Raw genomic sequence first — 19,845 nt, forward strand, 5'->3', positions numbered from 1 at the left:
ACCACTCTTACCTGCTTTATATATTGATTTGTGTCACAAGATTTCATTTAAAAATAATAACAATGAAGGAAAAACATTTCATTTCATTATCTTAACCATGTGTGATAGACTACTATTATCTCATTTCTCAAGGTCCCTTCATAAAAAGCCACACATAACTTACTTCTCCTGAAGCTAAAAGTGGAGGTTAGAAACAGCTTTGTTGATGCGGGGAAAATCTATTCACTTTCTCTTCCTGTCATTGAAAGTTTAAGGCCAAATTCCAACTCAGCAAGAATCCTGTAGCTTACTTACCTGGATTCTTCTCTTTTCGGCATTAACCACCTCATGTTTCCCCTCTGTTGGTCCAGATGCTTTAAATTTTTATATGTGTTTTCAGTAAGTTGCTTCGGAGTTTTTTTTTTTGAAGAAGAAGACTTGGTACAATCAATGATAATGTATGTGAAACACTTGTGAATCATAACTGTAAATGTATAAACATAGGGAAAGAAATACAAGAGTCATAGTCTTTTTAACAACTGCCTTGTAGTCTAACTATGTGTCTCTCAGATACGGTGAAGTGAAAATTTGAAGAACTAGATAGAGTCCTGCTAGTCCTCACAACATTCTAAGGATGGGAGGACCTACAGAAACTAAGTGTTCATTGTTCAGCAATTCAAGAAAAAAAATGGAATTCCTCATTCATTAAGTGCTTGTTCTTTAAAAATTAACGTACTACTCTCATATAGAAAAAATTTTATTCTGAGGATTTTCCTCCAAATAATCAGGTTCATTTGATGTATATATAAGTTATTTAAAAATAATATGTGCCTCTGTACAATTGACTGCTCATAATTTTGAAATGACCAAGTGCAGAGTTACATATTTACCTATACAAATTATATAGTCATACAGAAAATCTCTTCAAAGAAAACAGTATAAAATAATACTTTATTTTTAAAAAAGAAATTTAAAGTGGCATTAAATCAAATATCAACTATTTATTGAGTGCCTACACTCTACAGCAGGCACAGTTATAGGCACTGGGGACAGACTGATAAAAACACAGGCAAGGTGTCGGTGACCTATAAACTGGATCAACATTTTTCTCAACTCCAAATATATTCCTGTTTTAGAAGGATGTATTCCATTTGAAAATTAGCTTATGTACATAGACTTATGTATTTAAAAAGGATTTGTCTAGTAAGTATGCCTGTGACAAGAAAATGCTATTAATATTATTAAAGAATAATTAATGCCTTTCAGTGACGTGTGAGACTCTCTACTAATATTCCTACTGGGTAGCTCAGTTTTGCCATGTGGATCATTGAGAATTTCCTTGAGTTATTTTTATTTGCTCAAAGGTATACTGGATAAGTTATTGAAATAAATCTGTTTTAAAGAATAAATCAATATTTAAATAGAAAGTATATGAGGCTGTCTTTTTGAAACTGAAGTTTTCTTTTTAGATGATTTATATGAATAAAGGATTGTGTAGCCTTGGAAACACTTGGGAGTGTTGATATCATGCATGACTATAAACTAGCTGCAAGAAGAAAAAAGGGAAGAACTCTTCTAAAAAATATTTCAGATGCAAGACAAGAGAACACATTTCCTTTAAATACAGAATAAAGAAAACAAGTATGCTTCAGCCACCTTTATCTGAATCACAAGGTTTACTCCTTAGAAGTTTTGTTACTCTATCTCATTTTTCTAATTTGACTTCACAGTCTTTTCTCTTCTCAATTTTTAGAACTTATTCCCCAACAAAATAAATAATTAAACTATAGATGAACTGTCAAAAGGGAACATTATTTTAATGCAACATTAACATTTTCATAATTAACATGGAAGTTAATGCTTTTAGCAGATGTAACAACATTAGACTTGTAAATTTTAATTAAAGTTAATGGTTCATGATAGCTGTAGGGAGTAGGCATCCTCTCTAGATACTGAAAACATGTCTAATGTGATTAGAAATACTAATTTTAGAAGAAAGGATAGTGCTGGCAATGACTATTCTTTATTTCTTACAAAATCCGTGACTTGAAAACCTTTTAAAATGAGGAACCTGGCAAGCAAATAGAAGTTAACAGAAGAGGTGGTAATAATATTTAAGGGACTGAGTAAAAAATCACAAACTATTCGTGTATACTTCCCTTTCTCTATGTTGCTACCTGAGATAATTCCTAGAAAAGCAATGAAGTTATTTCGTAATTTTAGACTAGGGACTAATGTTTCATCTTTAATTTTCTCTGGAAAATTTTCTCTGCAAAAATCTTTAATTTTTGGAGGATTGCCCTCCAAAACTGTATGTCTATGGCTCAGTCTAGATTTCTTAAAATAGGAGAGTGAGTTGCTTTGAGTAGCAAACAAACAAATAACTCCTACATAAAAATGTTACTAAAATGATGAAAATGATGGCTTTATAGGGAGCCATACATATTAGCCAGCAGAAAGTATATCTAGCATGTAAATTCAGTGCCAATGATAGATGCCAAATGCCTGTTTATTTACAAATGGGCATCAACATTTTTAAAATATTTTCCCAAGTATCTTCATTTTCACTAAGGCCTTATTAAGGCCATTAATTCGAAACAATTCACTTTAGTTACTGTATTTCTTCAATTCTAAAACACATCTAAGGCACATCTAAGATACATCTATTTACTAGAACGTAAGCGCCTTATCTATTTTGTTGAAACAGCACTTAAAACAGTATTCAGCAAAGTAAGAACCTAATTAATACAAGCTGAATGGATAAACTTAACTTGATGAAATTAGAATAAATGTATAATTAGTATATGCATTTAATAGTGTTCATTAATTACATATTAAATACAGTATATATTTTATATACAATTAATATTGTCTTGTTTTGTCACCAAATGCTGTCTAAAAATCCTGGTGTCTTATAATGAGTGGTAGAGTAGATTCAAGAAAATGTAGAAAGGTGAATATTTCCATCACCTAAATATCGTTTTGAGAATAAACTGAACTCTCCAAATAATAAATTATGCCCTGTATTCAAGTAGTTCTGAGTAAAAGTTTTTTGCAAATCTTCACTGAGAGTACAAAATGCAGGAGGCTCAAGCAGGATGAGCTTTAAATACCAGAGACTTTGGATGCCGGCACTCAACCAAAGAAATTACAGAGACATCAGAGCTCACTTGTCACTGTCAAATTCCTTATAGTGTAAGGCATGGGACTGGTCATTGCTTAAAAAAAAACAAAAAACAAAAACAAAACAAAACAAAAAACAAAAAACCTTTTCTCATTCTTTACTCATAACAGTGGTGTGATCTGGACTATAGAAATTATGGATTAAATAGAGCCCATTTTAACTTTTTTTAGCACACAATTCTTGGCCGGGATTCCAACCTGGATGTAGACAAGCTAATTTGCAGGCCTAGTGAAAAGTGGTAGCCCTGAGGTTTATTGTATATTATAAACCTAATGGAATGTTGAGAATTAAAACTTGCTTTCCAATTGGTTACTCTAGTAAGCTTTCTAATTGGTTACACTTTAAACTACTTACAAAAAAAAATGATGAGAACTATAAGCAGCACAGAATCTGCTGGCAAATGACCATTCAACGTTTCACATTTCAACACATAAAACACTGATTATGTAATATTTTTGTTATGAATTTTGAGCTGCTTTCAATAATAACAGTGACCCCTAGGTCAGGCATTTTCTGGTAATTAGTAACTAGCCCAGTTAGGAGTCCAAGCCTCATAAAACATTCTTAAGACGATTTTATGTTTTATAATATAGAAAGGTCAATCGGTGAAGTTAAGTAGTTCTCTTTTTTTTTCTAGTGCTGAATATGAACTTATATCCCAATATCACTCTTGTCATTTTATAAAACATGGACTCTTAATGTCACTAGGGACAGAAACATAATTATAGAAATTAGAACTTTAAAACACAGAGAAGGTAAATAATAAATTTACTGGTGAGCAATAATTTTAATTCAAAACATGATCTGTTGCTTAATCTAGTATAAACATAGTAATTTTTTCCAAACACCAGTGTTCAGGTATCTCCTAGCTCTGAAAAGAGTGATAACAATATCTCATCCCAGTGAACAGTTTTACATTCCAGTTGCCAGATTTAGCAAATTAAAAAATAAATGCCCAATTAAATTTGAATTTCAGGCCAAACGTGGTGGCTCACATCTGTAATCCTAGTACTTTGGGAGGCCAAGGAGGGAGGATCATTTGAGGCAAGGAGTTCAAGACCAGCCTGGCCAACATGGTGCAATGCTGTCTCCACTAAAAATACAAAGATTAGCCAGGCGTGGTGGTGCACATTTGTAATCCCAGCTACTTGGGAGACTGAGGCACGAGAATTGCTTGAACCCAGGAGGCAGAGATTGCAGTGAGCCAAGATCACACACTGTCCAGCCTGGATGACAGAGTGAGACTCTGTCTCAAAAAAAAAAAAAATTGAATTTCAAATAAACAACAAAAAATATTTTAATATAAGTATGTCTTATACAATACTCATATTTTAAAAATTGCTCTTTAACTAAAATTCATATTTAACTAGTCATCCTGTATTTTACATGACAACCCTACCCCTTTTTCCAGATGCTAGGCTTCTTTTTCCACTGATCTTCTCTTCACTTTCTAATTCCCCAAGTGTTAGAGTTGGGGTAGGGTGACTTGTAGCAGGTGTGGGAAGCATGGCAGTCTCAACACCTTCTCTCCTCCCAGGCCTGCCATAGTTCTGTTCATACTTTACTGGTCTGTCTCATGCTAGCACAAAACACTTTGAGGTCGTCTTCCCAGGGCTCCAGACAGGAGGTAAGAACACGCCCCTGTGCTCTAAGACACAAAATCTATCCAGTGGTCTCTAATAGTATCCACTCTCAGCATTTTCAACAGTGAGGCAGAAGGCAGTTCAGAATCCCTGATCCTCACGAACACTCTACCTGCCATCCTCTTCCCTCTAGCTCCCTTTTTTCCCCCTCTATCTCCACTTTATCTTCAGGCTCCCATTTCCAACCCAGGAAGGATGTTTCTCTCTTCTTGTGGGGCAGTGTGTAACTCCCCCTTCAAGATTTGATTCACTCTATGGCCTAAATTACCTTGCTCTTGAATTGAAAAACCTGGACTTTCCATTTATTGTTCCTGATAAAGACTTCAGAGACATATTTTTAATGGAAAGATTGAATATTGAGGTTTATTTATTTTCACCTTTAATCTACCCTGAGGCAAAGATAGTGTGTGGTTAAATGGGGGAGAAAATTACCACACAAAAAAGGACAAAAAAAGAAAAAATATATATATTATCGTGCTATTTCACAGTATTGTGTAACTACTCTTGGAAGGTCACTGTGGCTGAATGTTTTCCTCAAAACGACTCCCATATTTTCAGATTGAACTAGCGGTCATATTTATGACTTACAAGTCCTTCAGTTATCTGAATGATCTTGTAAAAGTAGTTTATTTTCTAGTTCTGTTTTTTTCCTTATTCAAAAAATAAATTATGTTGGGGGAGAGTTTATTTAATATTTAATTGGGTGACCATTATTTGTTAGGCAATATGAAGTATTTCATTACACAATACCAAATACAATTATTCCTGATCTACAAAAAACTAAACACTGTAAGATATGTATTTGAAATATAATGAATGGATACAGTATCTTCAAGGTCATTTCTTATTATAAAGTGTATGATTCTATGTGGTGATGTGATCACATTATGTTGTGAATGGGATCACAAGATTTCAGAGTTACAAGCATTCTTAGATTGCTTATTTAGTCAAATTTCCTCATTTCACAAAAGTACAGCTGCCTTTTTCCATTAATAGACATGATCAGGAAGTTTTAGAAATAGTTCCACTGTCCTTTGGAAATGTGTAATTTTACATTTCACATTCATCATACTTACTTGTCTCGTCAGTAGAATATGTTACCTTTTAGATTGGTAACTGTAAATGAAAACATTATTTATCTGAGGTTGAATTTATCTTTATCAGGGTACTTATGCATATTTTCCTCTTAGCTCATAAAAATCTTATAGAACAATTTAAAAAGCAGGACTGGAACAGATGATTTTATGGTGAAAATGTATATTAATTATTGATAAACAAGTATACAATTTTACAAGCAAAGAACTATGAACGAAAACAATCATGATCTTTTCTTTCCCTTTTAAACTAGCAAAGATTATAACAATTAGGATATTCTGGATACATGGAAAAATATTAAAGTGAATCAGAAAAATAAAGCTTGCTCTAAAATGTTGGCATTCTTCAATGGCATTGTCTTATTCCTGCTTCTCTTTCCCTCAGCAATGTTATCCACTCTCCTGGCTTTATTTACCATCTTTACACCTATGTTTTAAAATCAGTATCACCTCTATGTTGTCAAATGAAATTTATAGGAGGTCATTGGTTGGGACTGAGCTTCTGCACTAGGCCCAACTGGTCAAACCAAAATGGCAAAATGGAATCACTAATTCTGAAATTCCAGGTCCCAAGGTGAAACTAAGTTATCTGACCTTCTAAGAAATCAGGAGAGAGATAACGGCCAAGTCTCCTAACAGATCAGTTTCAGCTGGCATGATAAGGAAGTCCCCTCTGCTTTAATTTTTAAAAGGAAAGTAACTTTGAACTGGCCAGTCTGCGTTTTGTTCCATTTCTGCTTTTTCAGCTCTTTTCTGCCTATAAAGTGAAGGGGGCCAGCCCCTCCACACCTGTGGGTATTTCTCGTCAGGCGGGATGAGAGACTGAGAAAAGAAATAAGACACAGAGATAAAGTAAAGAGAAAGAAAAGTGGGCCCAGGGGACCGGCGCTCAGCATATGGAGGACCTGCACTGGCACCGGTCTCCGAGTTCCCTCAGTATTTATTAATTACTATTTTAACTATCTCAGAAAGAGGAATGCGGCAGGAGAGCAGGGTGATAGTGGGGAGAAGGTCAGCAAGAAAACATGTGAGCAAAGGAATCTGTGTCACAATTAAGTTCAAGGGAAGGTATGCAGGCCAGATTTATGCTTTTCTCCACCCAAACATCTCAGTGTTACTCAGTGGAGTAAGGAGTAACAGAGTGGCATTGCTGCCAACATGTCTTGCCTCAGGCCACAGGGCGGCTTTTCTTCTATCTCAGAATTGAACAAATGTACAACTGGGTTTTATACCAAAACATTCAGTTCCCAGGGGCAGGCAGGAGACAGTGGCCTTCCTCTATCTCAACTGCAAGAGGCCTTCCTCTTTTACTAATCCTCCTCAGCACAGACCCTTCACGGGTGTCGGACTGGGGGACGGTCAGGTCTTTCCCATCCCACGAGGCCATATTTCAGACTATCACATAGGGAGAAACCTTGGACAATACTCGGCTTTCCAGGGCAGAGGGTCCCTGAGGCTTTCCGCACTGCATTGTGCCCCTGGTTTATTGAGACTGGAAAATGGTGATGACTTTTACCAAGCATAATGCCTGTAAACATTTTGTTAACAAGGCACATCTTGCACAGCCCTAGATCCCTTAAACCTTGATTCTATACAACACATGTTTCTGTGAGCTCAAGGCTGGAGCAAAGTTACAGATTAACAGCATCTCAGGGCAAAGCAGTTGTTCAGGGTACAGGTCAAAATGGAGTTTCTTATGTCTTCCTTTTCTACATAGACACAGTAACAGTCTGATCTCTCTTTCTTTTCCCTACAGTAAAGCCCAATCGCCTCTGCTCAGCTCATCAGAAGAATCACGAATAAAAGTCAATTAGATCTTTAAGCTAAATTTGTTGTCATTTTGTCTTTTGACATTATTCAGACTGTATATTAAACTGGTTACTTGATAGCAACTTGGAGAGCTCACAGGTACCTCAAACTCAGAACAACAATGTGTCAGGTCACTGTTCTACAATTTTCTTTAATCTTTTATTGTGTTTTTTTCAGGATGTTACATTTATATCATTAAAAAACTATACTTCAATCTGTCCATTTTTTCTCTCCATTCTCACTGTTGATGCTCTAAAGGCTCTAGTTCAGGCCATCATCACATGTAGCCTGGATTGTTGCTAAGTCTTCCTTACTGGTATCCTTGTATCCACTCTTGGCTACTTTCAATCTATTTTTTTTTTCTAATTAGCCAAAGTCATCTTTTTAAAACATGAAATTTAGCTCTTTTAAGTATTAGCTGTATGACCTCAAAGACCTAGTGGTCCCTGGAAAGGAGTTTAAATTTTATTCCAAATGAAAAGGAAAGCCATTAAACAGTTTGGGGGGTAAGGAAGTCACATACAAAGACTCACTTTCAAGTTTTCCCTGACAGTTGTGTGGAAAATAGATTGTAGGGGAGCACAAGTGGAACCAGAGAGACTAATGAGGAGGCTTTAGTGGTGGTGCCAAGGAGAAGTGATGGAGGCTAGGGCTGAGGTAATAGCAGTGATGAGAGCTGGATGAATTCTAGAAATATCTTGTAGGTTTAATTGTCAAGACTTGCTGATGGATTAGATGTAGAAAGTGAAGAAAAGAGAATAATAGAGAATTATGGACGGTGGGAAAAGAAATCAGTTTAACAAAGCAATCAGAAATTTCATTTTGGGTATGTTAATTTTGAGATGCCTCCAATACATTAAAGTAGAAAGTTGCAAGTAGGCACTTGTATAAATAAATCTGGAGCTTAGCGAAGGAGTTTAGGATAATGAAATAAATGAGATTCAGCAGGATGATATTTCTAGCATAAAAGTGGAAAAAGGAGATAATATAGGTAGAGAAATGGACACAGGAATGAGTCTAAGAAACGGCTACATTTAAAGACTGAGTAATGGAGGAGGAGCCAGTAAACTAAGCAGGAATTATCAGGGAAGTAGGAGAAAAACCAGGAGAATGAGGTATTGTAGAAGCCAAGAAATGACAGCGTTTTAAGAAAGAGGACGTGCTGCTAATAGGTTGAGTAAACAGGACAGAAAAGTATCTGCTAGACCTGGCAACTCAGAGGTCAAGGATAATTATGATATGAGGTATTATTACTATTATTTACCAATCATACCACATTAAGTCTCCTGCTTAAAACCATTCAGTGGCTTGCATTTGGCCTTACGATGCTGTTCAAAATACGTCCTATGCTTTTTAAACCATTCCACCCTGTGCCCAATGCCTTGTCTCCTGACATCTGTCTCTGCAGAAATACAGGAATTCTTCCCAATGCAGTTCTGGAAACATGCTTTGCTCGCTCTCCTCTCAATGTTCTCATGCAGGTTTGAACCAACAGTAACTTCCAGACTGTATGATACATGAAAAGCAGCACACTGTGATGGTTAGGAGTGAAGTCTCTGGAGCCAGCCTGCCTGGGTTTGCATTCTTGCTTTTGCTTTTCTGTTTGTACAATCTTAGTCAAGTTCCTTTTCCTGCTTTTACTCTTCTCATTTATAAAATAGGGACATAAGAATACCTATTTTGTGTCCAGCACGGTGGCTCACGCCTGTAATCCCAGCAGTGTGGTAGGCTGAGGTAGGCGGATCAGGAGGTCAGGAGATCGAGACCATCCTGGCTAACACCGTGAAACCCCGTCTCTACTAAAAATACAAAAAATTAGCCGGGAGTGGTGGTGGGAGCCTGTAGTCCCAGCTACTGGGGAGGCAGGAAAATGGCGTGAACCCGGGATGAGGAGCTTGCAGTGAGCCGAGATCGCGCCACTGCACTCCAGCCTGGGCGACAAAGCGAGACTCAGTCTCAAAAAAACAAACAAACAAAAAACCACGGAGACAAAAAACAAAAAAAGAATACCTATTTCGGCCGGGTGCGGTGGCTCACGCCTCTAATCCCAGCACTTTCCGAGGCCGAGGCAGGCGGATCACGAGATCAGGAAACAGAGACCATCCTGGCTAACACGGTGAAACCCCGTCTCTACGAAAAATACAAAAACAAAAAATTAGCCAGCGGGGGACACCAGTAGTCCCGGCTACCCCGGAGGCTGAGGCGGAAGAATGACGTGAACCAGGGAGGCGGAGCTTGCAGTGAGCCGAGATCACCCTACTGCACTCCAGCCTGGGCGACTGTCTCAAAACAAACAAACAAACCAACAACAACAACAACAAAAAAAAACTATTTCACATCATTATTATAGGAAAAAAAGTTACATTCAAGAGAATAAAAATTACCAGGTGTCAGACAATAGATGCTCAAAGATAACTGAATAATGCCTTCACAATTATGAAGGAAAATTACTTACCATCTTTGTTTCTATATCCAGAAAAAAATCAATTCTAAGGGCAAAATAAAAACATCTTTTCAGACATGTAAACATTTAGAAATATGTCGCATGTTACCTTTCTTAGGAAATTATTTGTGTATGTACTCTTAAAAATAAAGGAATTAAACAAAAAAGGTGGAGCCAAGGAATGCAAGAATTAGTGATTATAACAATGAAAAGTGATATAGGAAAATCTGAAAAACAGCTGTGTCTTACATAACAATTAGTCCTAATTGGAACCAGAGGACAGAAAACGTTGAAAAATTCCTAGGAAAAAATATGGAATCCAGAGATTTGATCATATTCCTAGACTTAAGGTGTTGGCTAATCATAACAATGAAATAAACGCTGGTAGTGCAAAAAGTAAACAAAGGTAATAAGACACTCTAGGATAAACATAAAAGGTATATAATACAGTTATGCTACACTAGTTGAATTTGAAATAAATGGGATTTACATGGTTAAATCACAGTTTAAATTTAAATGACTATTTTTACTTCTAGAATTAATTTATAGACAAAGCAGAGATGGTTTGGTTATGATTATAGGACTAAATATAAGTGTTATTGTTATAGGCTGAATGTTTGGGTCATGTGTTGAAATCATAACCCCTATTTTGAAGGTATTAGGAGTTGGGGCCTTTGGGAGGTGATTACATCAAGAGGGGGTAGAGCTTTCATGAATGGGATTAGTGCCCTTATAAAGGAGAACCCAGAGACCTCTCTGATATGGTTTGACTGTGTCCCCACCCAAATCTCATCTTGAATTGTAGCTCTCATTAATTCTTACATGTTGTGGGAAGGACCCAGTGGGAAATAATTGAATTCTGGGGGTGGTTTCCTTCATACTATTCTTGTGGTAGTGAATACATCTCACAAGAGCTGATGGTTTTCTAAGGGGAAACCCTTTTTGTTTGGCTCTCATTTTCTCTTGCCTGCCGCCATATAAGACATGCCTTTTGCCTTCCACCATGATTGTGAGGCCTCTCCAGCCACGTGGAACTGTGAGTCCATTAAATGTCTTTTTCTTTATAAATTACCAAGTCTCAGGTGTAGTGTGAAATGGACTAATACACTCTCTTTGCTTTCTGCCATTTGAGGGCACAGGAAAGTCTGCAATCTACAAGCTGGAAAAAGGTTTTCACCAGACCCAAACCATGCTGGCACTTGGATCTCAGACTTCCAGACTACAGAACTGTGAGAAATAAATTCCTGTTGTTTAAAAGCCACCCAGCTCATAGTATTTTGTTGTAGTAGCCTGAGCTAAGACAGAATCAACCATTTATTCTCTAAAATTTCAATTTTAGACTGCTGATGTTGGAAGGGAATAAAACTGATGGGAAAGACAGGGACACCAGCATCATCTGACAAAATGAAGAATGAAGAGATACTGCTATGACTTGAATGTGTCCTCCAAAATTCATGTGTTGGAAAGTTAATCTCCAGTCCAACTGTGTTGGGAGGTAGAGCCTTCTGAAGGGTTTAGATTATGAGGGTGAAGTCCTTATGAATTGATTAATGCCACCATTAAAAAGGCTTTCAGGAATGGGTTGGCTCCTTCTGCTTTCCTGCCATGTGAGAACTCAACACTCCTCCTCTCCAGAGTTGTGGTAACAAGGTGCCATCTTTGAACCAGGGTCCAAACCTGCTAGTGTCTTGATCTTGAACTTCCCAGCCTCCAGAACCATGAGATATAAATTTCTCTTCTTTATACATTACCCAGTCTGTGGTATTTTGTTACAGTAGCACTAAATGTACTAAGATGGAGACTGTCTCTAGTTGCTGGCATTCATCAAAGGTGTTAGTTGCAAACAGTGGAAGGTGACTTCGACTTTATTAAGTAGAAAGAAGACTACCAGAATTAGATTGGAAAGTTAACAATGAGAATTTAGCTCTAGAAGAGCTATGAAAAAACAAGTTCAAGGCTAATTCTAAGAATAATACCCAAAAGCATGTTGCAGAACAGGTCTGATGATAAAAACCCTTGGTGCTTTCCACTGACCACTAGAAGAAATGTCCTCTGCTGCCCAAGCAGTTACACTTTTGTGCCAAGAACTTGATCCTATAACACTGGGAAACCACTGCTACTATTGTTGCTACCACCAAAAGTCTCACACCCACCCACTACCATCCACACACCTGTACAAATGGAATTTCCAGAGGAGCCTGTTTCTTTTCCCTCATGTTCATATATGAATGAAATTTTGCATAGATTGCCAGAAACTAGGTCACATGCTTCTGTTATAGATGAAAGGGAAATAGGACTTGGAGTTTGACTCAAATTGGAGAGGAAGGAGTCACATGAGTTTTTCCCCAAATAAGATACTCAATAAGTTACTTGGAGGCAATGACAGATGTCTCCTACATTGCAACAATTCATAAAAGTATATTATTTAAAGTTACAAGAATAATTTAAACAGAGCCTAAAATTATTGCAATATCATTTGCTCCTTCCTCTTTCTGACAGCTTAAATCCAATTTATCAGGAAATTCTGTTGGCTTTATTTTCAAAATATATTCAGCAAATGACTCCTCAATGCTTCTACTGCTTTCACGTTCATCCAGCTACTGTAGTCTCTGCCCTAAATTATTGCAATAGCTTCCCAGCTGGTCTCTCTACTTCATGCTTTGTCCATTTACAGAATATTCAAACTCAGCAGCCAGAGAGATCCTTTCAAGATGTAAGAAAGATCCTGTCATGTCTACCCTCAAAACCATGCAAAGATTTCACAGGCAACTCAGAGTAGAAGCCTAAAGCTTTCCAAGAGCTTGCCATGACTTCATGGTCTGCTGCTGTCCCCTTCTCATCTCACCACTGTAACCTCATCTGCTCCTTCATTGGCTGTTCTCACTACTGTGGCCTCTTATTGGTCATCAAACATGAGTGGCAAACTTTGTCCTTTATATTGGTTGGTTCCTCTGGGGAAGAGCACTCTTCTCCCAGATAGTTGCATGGCTACTTGCTCATACCTTCAAGACCTCTCAATTTAACACCATTCACCTCACCTTCCCAATCTCACATGCAGTGCTTTATCTTTTTTCTATAGCACATATCACCCTTCTAACATACTGTAATATAATTTACTTAATCATCATGTTTATTTGTCTCAATAATGGGAATGATTTTGTCTTTTTTATTAGTTGGTATATTCAGGCACCTAGCAAATCTCCCTGGAATAGGAAAACAATAATTGTTAAATGAATGAGTGGATAGATGAATGGAAAACTGATATAAACATTTTTAGAGAAGAGTGGAGAAAGTTAGTTTACTTAAATCCTTGTTTATTGAAGCAGAAAGCTAATAGGTGGCATCTAAAATTGATCAATAAATATCAACTTATTTAGAATTATAGTAATAACTGCCAGAAGAGCTAAAAACAGAAATATTTTAAGATGATTACATCTGTTTTTAACAGGACTGTGAAGGAAGAAGTGGGGCAGAGGACTGAGGATTTTTATTGTAAACCTTTCTGAACTCTAATTTATAAAACCATGTGTATGCAACACTTTGATGAAAACTTACTGTGTGTTTAATATAATCAATTAGCAAGGAAAATATAAGTGGATTATGTAAACAATTAAAAATACATAGTAAAAATTTTATTATATTTGTCCTTATTAGTAGGAGACAGAATTAACAATGAGAAATGGAAATTATGAATAATAACAATAATAAAATGACTTCAATATTCTTTTAAAAAATTTCCTAAATTTGATTTTTTTGTAATGAAAAATTTCAAGCAGAGAATGCATATACATAGGCATACCTCTTAGCTTTGTCAAATCTTAACATTAAACTTATTCTTGGGTTCCTATTCTTTGGTTTGCCCTTTGGGTGATGTGACTCCCAACCATGATAATGCTGATTCATGAGCTGAGAGGTTTGCTTCTGAAACATTGACAGATGACTCTACACATTCTTAAAATATATATATATATATATATATATATATATGTATATAATTATATAAAGAGAGAGTATGTGAATTGCTGAAATCTCATAGTACTGGTTTTCACTTTTTAAAAATTATTTTTAAATTTTTATTTTTTATTTTCATAGATTTTTGGAGAACAGGTGGTGTTTGGTTACATGAATAAGTTCTTTAGTGGTGATTTCTGAAATTTTGGTGCATCCATAACCCAAGCAGTATACACTTTACCCGATGTGCAGTATTTTATGCCTCACCACCCTCCCACCCTTTCCTCCGCATTCCCAAAGTCCATTGTATCATTCTTATGCCTTCACATCCTTATAGCTTAGCTCACACTTATTTTATATATATATATATACACACACACATATATGACTGTTTCTAAGCTTATAGCTTAGCTCCCCCATATATATATGACCCATATATGTATATTAGATACATATATATATATCCCACAATTTCCTCATCCACTTGTTGATTGATGGGCATTTGGGCTGGTTCCATATTTTTGCAATTGCAAATTGTGCTGCTATAAACATGTGTGTGCAAGTATCTGTTTTGTATAATGACTCCTTTTCCTCTGGGTAGGTATACAGTAGTGGGATTGCTGGATCAAATGGTAGTTCTACTTTTAGTTCTTTAAGGAATCTCCACACTGTTTTCCATAGTGGTTGTACTAGTTTACATTCCCACTAGCAGTGTAAAAGTGCTCTCTTTTCACTACAGCCCTACCAACATCTATTAGCTTCCGATTTTTGGATTATAGCTATTCTTGCAGGAGTAAGGTGGTATCGCATTGTGCTTTTCATTTGTAATTTCCCTGATCATTGGTGATGTTGAACATTTTTTCATATGTTTGCTGGCCATTTGTATATCTTCTTTTGGGAACTGTCTTTTCATGTCCTTAGCCCACTTTTTGATGGGATTGGTTTCTTCTTGCTAATTTGTTTGATTTCCTTGTAGACTCTGGATATTAGTCATTTGTGGGATATACAAATGGCGAAGATTTTCTTCCACTCTGTGGGTTTACTCTGTTTACTCTGCTGATTGTTTCTTTTGCTGGGCAGAAGTTTTTTAGTTTAATTAAATCCCATCTATTTATCTTTGTTTTTGTTGCACTTGCTTTTGGGTTCTTGGTCACAGAGCCATTGCCTAAGCCAATGTCTAGGGGTTTTTCCGAAGTTATCTTCTAGAATTTTTATGGTTTCAGGCCTTAGATTTAAGTCCTCGATCCACCTTGAGTTGATTTTTGTATAAGGTGAGAAATGAGGATCCAGTTTCATTCTCTGCATGTGGCTTGCCAATTACCCAGCACTATTTGTTGAATAGGGTATCCTTTCCTCACTTTATGTTTTTGTTTGCTTCATTGAAGATAAGTAGGCTGTAAGTATTTGGCTTTATTTATGGGTTCCCTATTCTATCCAGTTGGTCTATGCATCTATTTTTTATACCAGTACCATGGTGTTTGGTGACTATGGCTTTATAGTATAGTTTGAAGTCAGGTAATGTGATGCCTCCAGATTTGTTCTTTTTGCTTAGTTTTGCTTTGGCTATGTGGGCTTTTTTTTGATTGTATATGAATTTTAGGATTTTTTGTCTAGTTGTATGAAGAATGATGGTACTATTTTGATGGGAATTGCACTGAATTTGTAGATTGCTTTTGGCAGTATGATCATTTTCACAATATTGATTCCACCCATTCATGAGCATGGGATGTGTTTCAATTTGTTTGTGTCATCTATAATTTTTTTCAGCAGTGTTTTGTAGTTTTCCTTGTAGAATTCTTTTACTTCCTTGGTTAGGTGTATTCCTAAGTATTTTATTTTATTTTTTGGCAGCTATTGTAAAAGGGGTTGAGCTCTTGATTTGATTCTTTGGTTGCTGTTGGTGTATAGCAGAGCTACTGATTTGTGTACATTAATTTTGTATTCTGAAACTTTGCTGAATTCATTTATCAGTCCTAGGAGCTTTTTTGAAGGAGTCTTGTTAGTGTTTTCTAGGTATACAATCATATTATAAGCAAACAGCGACAGTTTGACTTCCCCTTTACCAATTCGGATGCCCTTTATTTCTTTCTGTTATCTGACTGCTCTGGCTAGGAATTCCAGTACTATGCTGAATAGAAGTGGTGAGTGGGCATCCTTGTCTTATTCCAGTTCTCAGGGGGACTGTTTTCAACTTTTCCACATTCAGTATTATGATGGCTGTGAGTTTGTCATAGATGGCTTTTATTACATTAATGCATGTCCCTTCTATGCTGATTTTGCTGAAGGCTTTAATTATAAAGAGATTCTGGATTTTGTGACATGCTTTTTCTGTGTCTGTTGAGATGATCATGTGATTTTTTTGTTTATGTGCTGTATCACATTTATTGACTTGCGTATGTTAAACCATCCATTCCTGCATCCCTGGTATGAAACTCATTGATTTGGTGGATTATCTTTTTGATATGCTGTTGGATTTGGTTAGCTAGTATTTTGTTGAGGATTTTTCCATCTATGTTCATCAGAGATATTGACCTATAGTCCTATAGTTTTCTTTTTTTTTTGTCGTGTCCTTTCCTGGTTTTGGTATTAAGGTGATACTGGCTTCATAGGACGATTTAGGGAGGATTCCCTCTTTATCTTTGTGGAATAGTGTCAATAGGATTCATACCAATTCTTCTTTGAATGTCTGATATAATCCAGCTGTGGATCCATCTGGTCCCTTTTTGGATTTTTTGGTTGGCAATTTTTCAATCTCGCTGCTTGTTATTGGTCTGTTCAGAGTTTCTATTTCTTCCTGGTTTAATCTAGGAGGGTTGTATATTTCCAGGGTTTTATCCATCTCCTCCAGGTTTTCTAGTTTATGCATGTAAAGGCATTCACGGTAGCCTTGTATGATCTTTTGTATTTCTGTGGTATTGGTTGTAATATCTCTCATTTTGTTTCCAATTGAGGTTGTTTGGATCTTCTCTCTTGTTTTCTTGGTTTATCTCCCTAATGGTCTATCAATTTTATTTATCTCTTCAAGGAACCAGCTTTTTGTTTCATTTATCTTTTGTATTTTTTTTGTTTCAATTTCATTTAGTTCTGCTCTGATCTTTGTTATTTCTCTTCTTCTGCTGGGTTTGGGCTTGGCTTGTTCTTGTTTATTTAATCTCCTTGAGGTGTGACCTTAGATTGTCTATTTGTGCTCTTTCAGACTTTTTGATGTATGCATTTGAGGCTACGAACTTTCCTCTTAGCACTGCCTTTGCTGTATCCCAGAGGGTTTGATAGATTCCGTCACTATTATCATTCAGTTCAAAGAAATGTAAATTTCCATCTTGATTTCATTGTTTACCCACTGATCATTCAGGAGCAGGTTACTTAATTTCCATGTGTTTGCATAGGTTCTGTGGGTTCCTTTTGGAGTTGACTTCCAATTTTATTCCACCATGGTCTGAGAGAGTACTTGATATAATTTCAATTCTCTTAAATTTATTGAGACTTGTTTTGTGACCTTTTATGCTCTACCTTGGAGAAGATTCCATGTGCTGGTGAATAAAATGTATATTCTGCAGTTGTTGGGTAGAATGTTCTGTAAGTATCTGTTAAGTCCATTTGTTCTAGGGTATAGTTTAAATCCATTGGTTTTTGTTGACTTTCTGTCTTGATGACCTGTCTAATGCTGTCAGTGGAGTATTGAAGTCCCTACTATTATTGTGTTGCTGTCTCTCATTTCTTAGGACTAGTAGTAATTGTTTTATAAATTTAGGAGCTCCACTGTTAGGTGAATATATATTTAGGATTGTGATATTTTCCTGTTAGACAAGTCCTTTTATCATTATATAATGTTAATACATAATGTCTTTTTATATATGTTTTATATATAATGTTTATTTGTCTTTTTAACTGCTGTTGCCTTAAAGTTTGTTTTGTCTGATATAAGAATACCTGCTCTGCCTCACTTTAGGTGTCCATTTGCATGGAATAGCTTTTCCCACTCCCTTAACTTAAGTTTATGTGAATCCTTACGTGTTAAATGAGTCTCTTGAAGACAGCAGATACTTGGTTGGTGAATTCTTATCCTTTGGTTGGTGAATTCTTATCCATTCTGCCATTCTGCCATTCTGTATCTTTTAAGTGGAGAATTTAGGTCATTTACACTTAATGTAGTATTGAGATGGTCACTACACATTCTTGATAGTAAAGGTAACAGTACATGTGCTACTCTGGAAGGAATCTTATAAATTACAAGTAAAATAATTTTGCTGAATTTGGATAGGCAAAATAATGGTTCATATTTGTATTTCTGGATATTTTTATGTCATAATACATATCAGTCAAATCCCAAAGACAATTTTGTTTCTCGTAACTCAAAAATATGAATAGAATATATAAGACATATATATATTTTTATATATATGTGAAAGAGTAAGATCTGAACATTCTTTTATAATGCTATGTACTCTTGTGCATAACTGAAAGTCAACTCACAACTCTGGAAATCTGTTCTTTACATGTCGAGTTCATCCTTTGAGTAATAAATCTCAGTTGTTTCCATTGAAATTTGCAACCTTATCTCTAATCTGTGATGTAGAATGCCATTTTGGTAAGAAATGTGTAATAATCCTATTCTCACTTTACTGTAAGGTTCAAATTGCTCTCTAATGACTTTTAGAAACACTTCTCTTACCTGGGTATAATCTACTACTCAGTGAAGACAGTGAGTGTCACCTGACTGACTTGGGGAACAAGAAAGCCACAATACTCTTGAATCCATCCTACTCACCAAATTAATGAGCTGTACTACCACCCGCCTCAGGGAAGAGTGTGTGATCAGCTCTCCTATTCCTGATGATGCTGTCATGGTGATGAATGGCTAAGCGATAGATTCTGGGGAAAGAAAGCTAGTTTAGTGAAAAAAAGAAGAGCACAGCCTGTTTTAATAAGAACAAAATTAGTATTAGCACCCTTAACCATTTTGACCAACTGTAATTCTCGAAAATATTAACAGGAATATCTTAACAAGTTAACTCTTCCTACATGTTTATTGTCCTTGCTAATGACAATTAGCAAAGAGACATTAGCAGAGAGACAGCCAGGTTTTAAGCTGCCAGTCAAATATAGACTTTATATGAACAAAGAAGGTAGTTACTAAGCCTAGTGGTCCTGTAGACTGTCCAGTGAACTCGCAGCAGAAAAATATTAACATAAAATTATTGGGAATTATAATATTTGATCCAAGATTTTACTAAAGTTATATTAAGAACCAAAAATTTGGTTACAGAAATGAGAAAATGTTTATTTTCTTCATGTGGAATCCTTAATGCTTAATTATCATGTTAATGTAACCATAAGATTTTTAACATTTACATTTTTTTGCTAATTACACAGTATAAACTTTAGGAATTATTTTTATTGAAATGGATGTAAGGACTCCATAGACAAAGATCTATAAAAATGTTTTCTTTTCTAAGCTTTTCATTTCCTGAGGAGAATACAAAGAAAACCAATCAGAATTAATATGAACTAACACAAGTTTTGCAAATATACGTTGGTATAAGAGCACATTTTGCAATACTACGTTCAAATTTCAACTTGTTAACAATGGTAAATTCTGCTTATTCCAATTCTCTTGTAGTGACATGCACACGCACACACACACACACACACACACACACTTTCTCTTCCTCATCCTCCTTTTCCTACTCTCCTCCCTCCTGCCTTTGTCATTTTCTTGATAACTCAATAACTCAAAGTTCA

The 19,845-nt window shown here is 36.0% G+C and overlaps 1 long non-coding RNA gene across 2 annotated transcripts in view; it reads right to left on the reverse strand.

Moving 5' to 3' along the window:
* The window catches only part of LOC139358103 (uncharacterized), a 37,745-nt gene that overhangs the window by 12,947 nt on the left and 4,953 nt on the right, over nt 1-19,845 (reverse strand). Inside the window, exons 2-4 of one of the 2 annotated variants that reach the window (XR_011612429.1) lie at nt 18,872-18,975; nt 18,115-18,215; nt 295-463 (exon numbers count right to left, since the gene is read on the reverse strand). This is a non-coding gene — a long non-coding RNA (uncharacterized lncRNA). The remainder of the gene's footprint in view (nt 1-294; nt 464-18,114; nt 18,216-18,871; nt 18,976-19,845) is intronic. The other variant, XR_011612430.1, reaches the window with a different exon arrangement.

This window comes from Macaca nemestrina, chromosome 1, assembly GCF_043159975.1.
Source record: "Macaca nemestrina isolate mMacNem1 chromosome 1, mMacNem.hap1, whole genome shotgun sequence".
Taxonomy (NCBI): domain Eukaryota; kingdom Metazoa; phylum Chordata; class Mammalia; order Primates; family Cercopithecidae; genus Macaca; species Macaca nemestrina.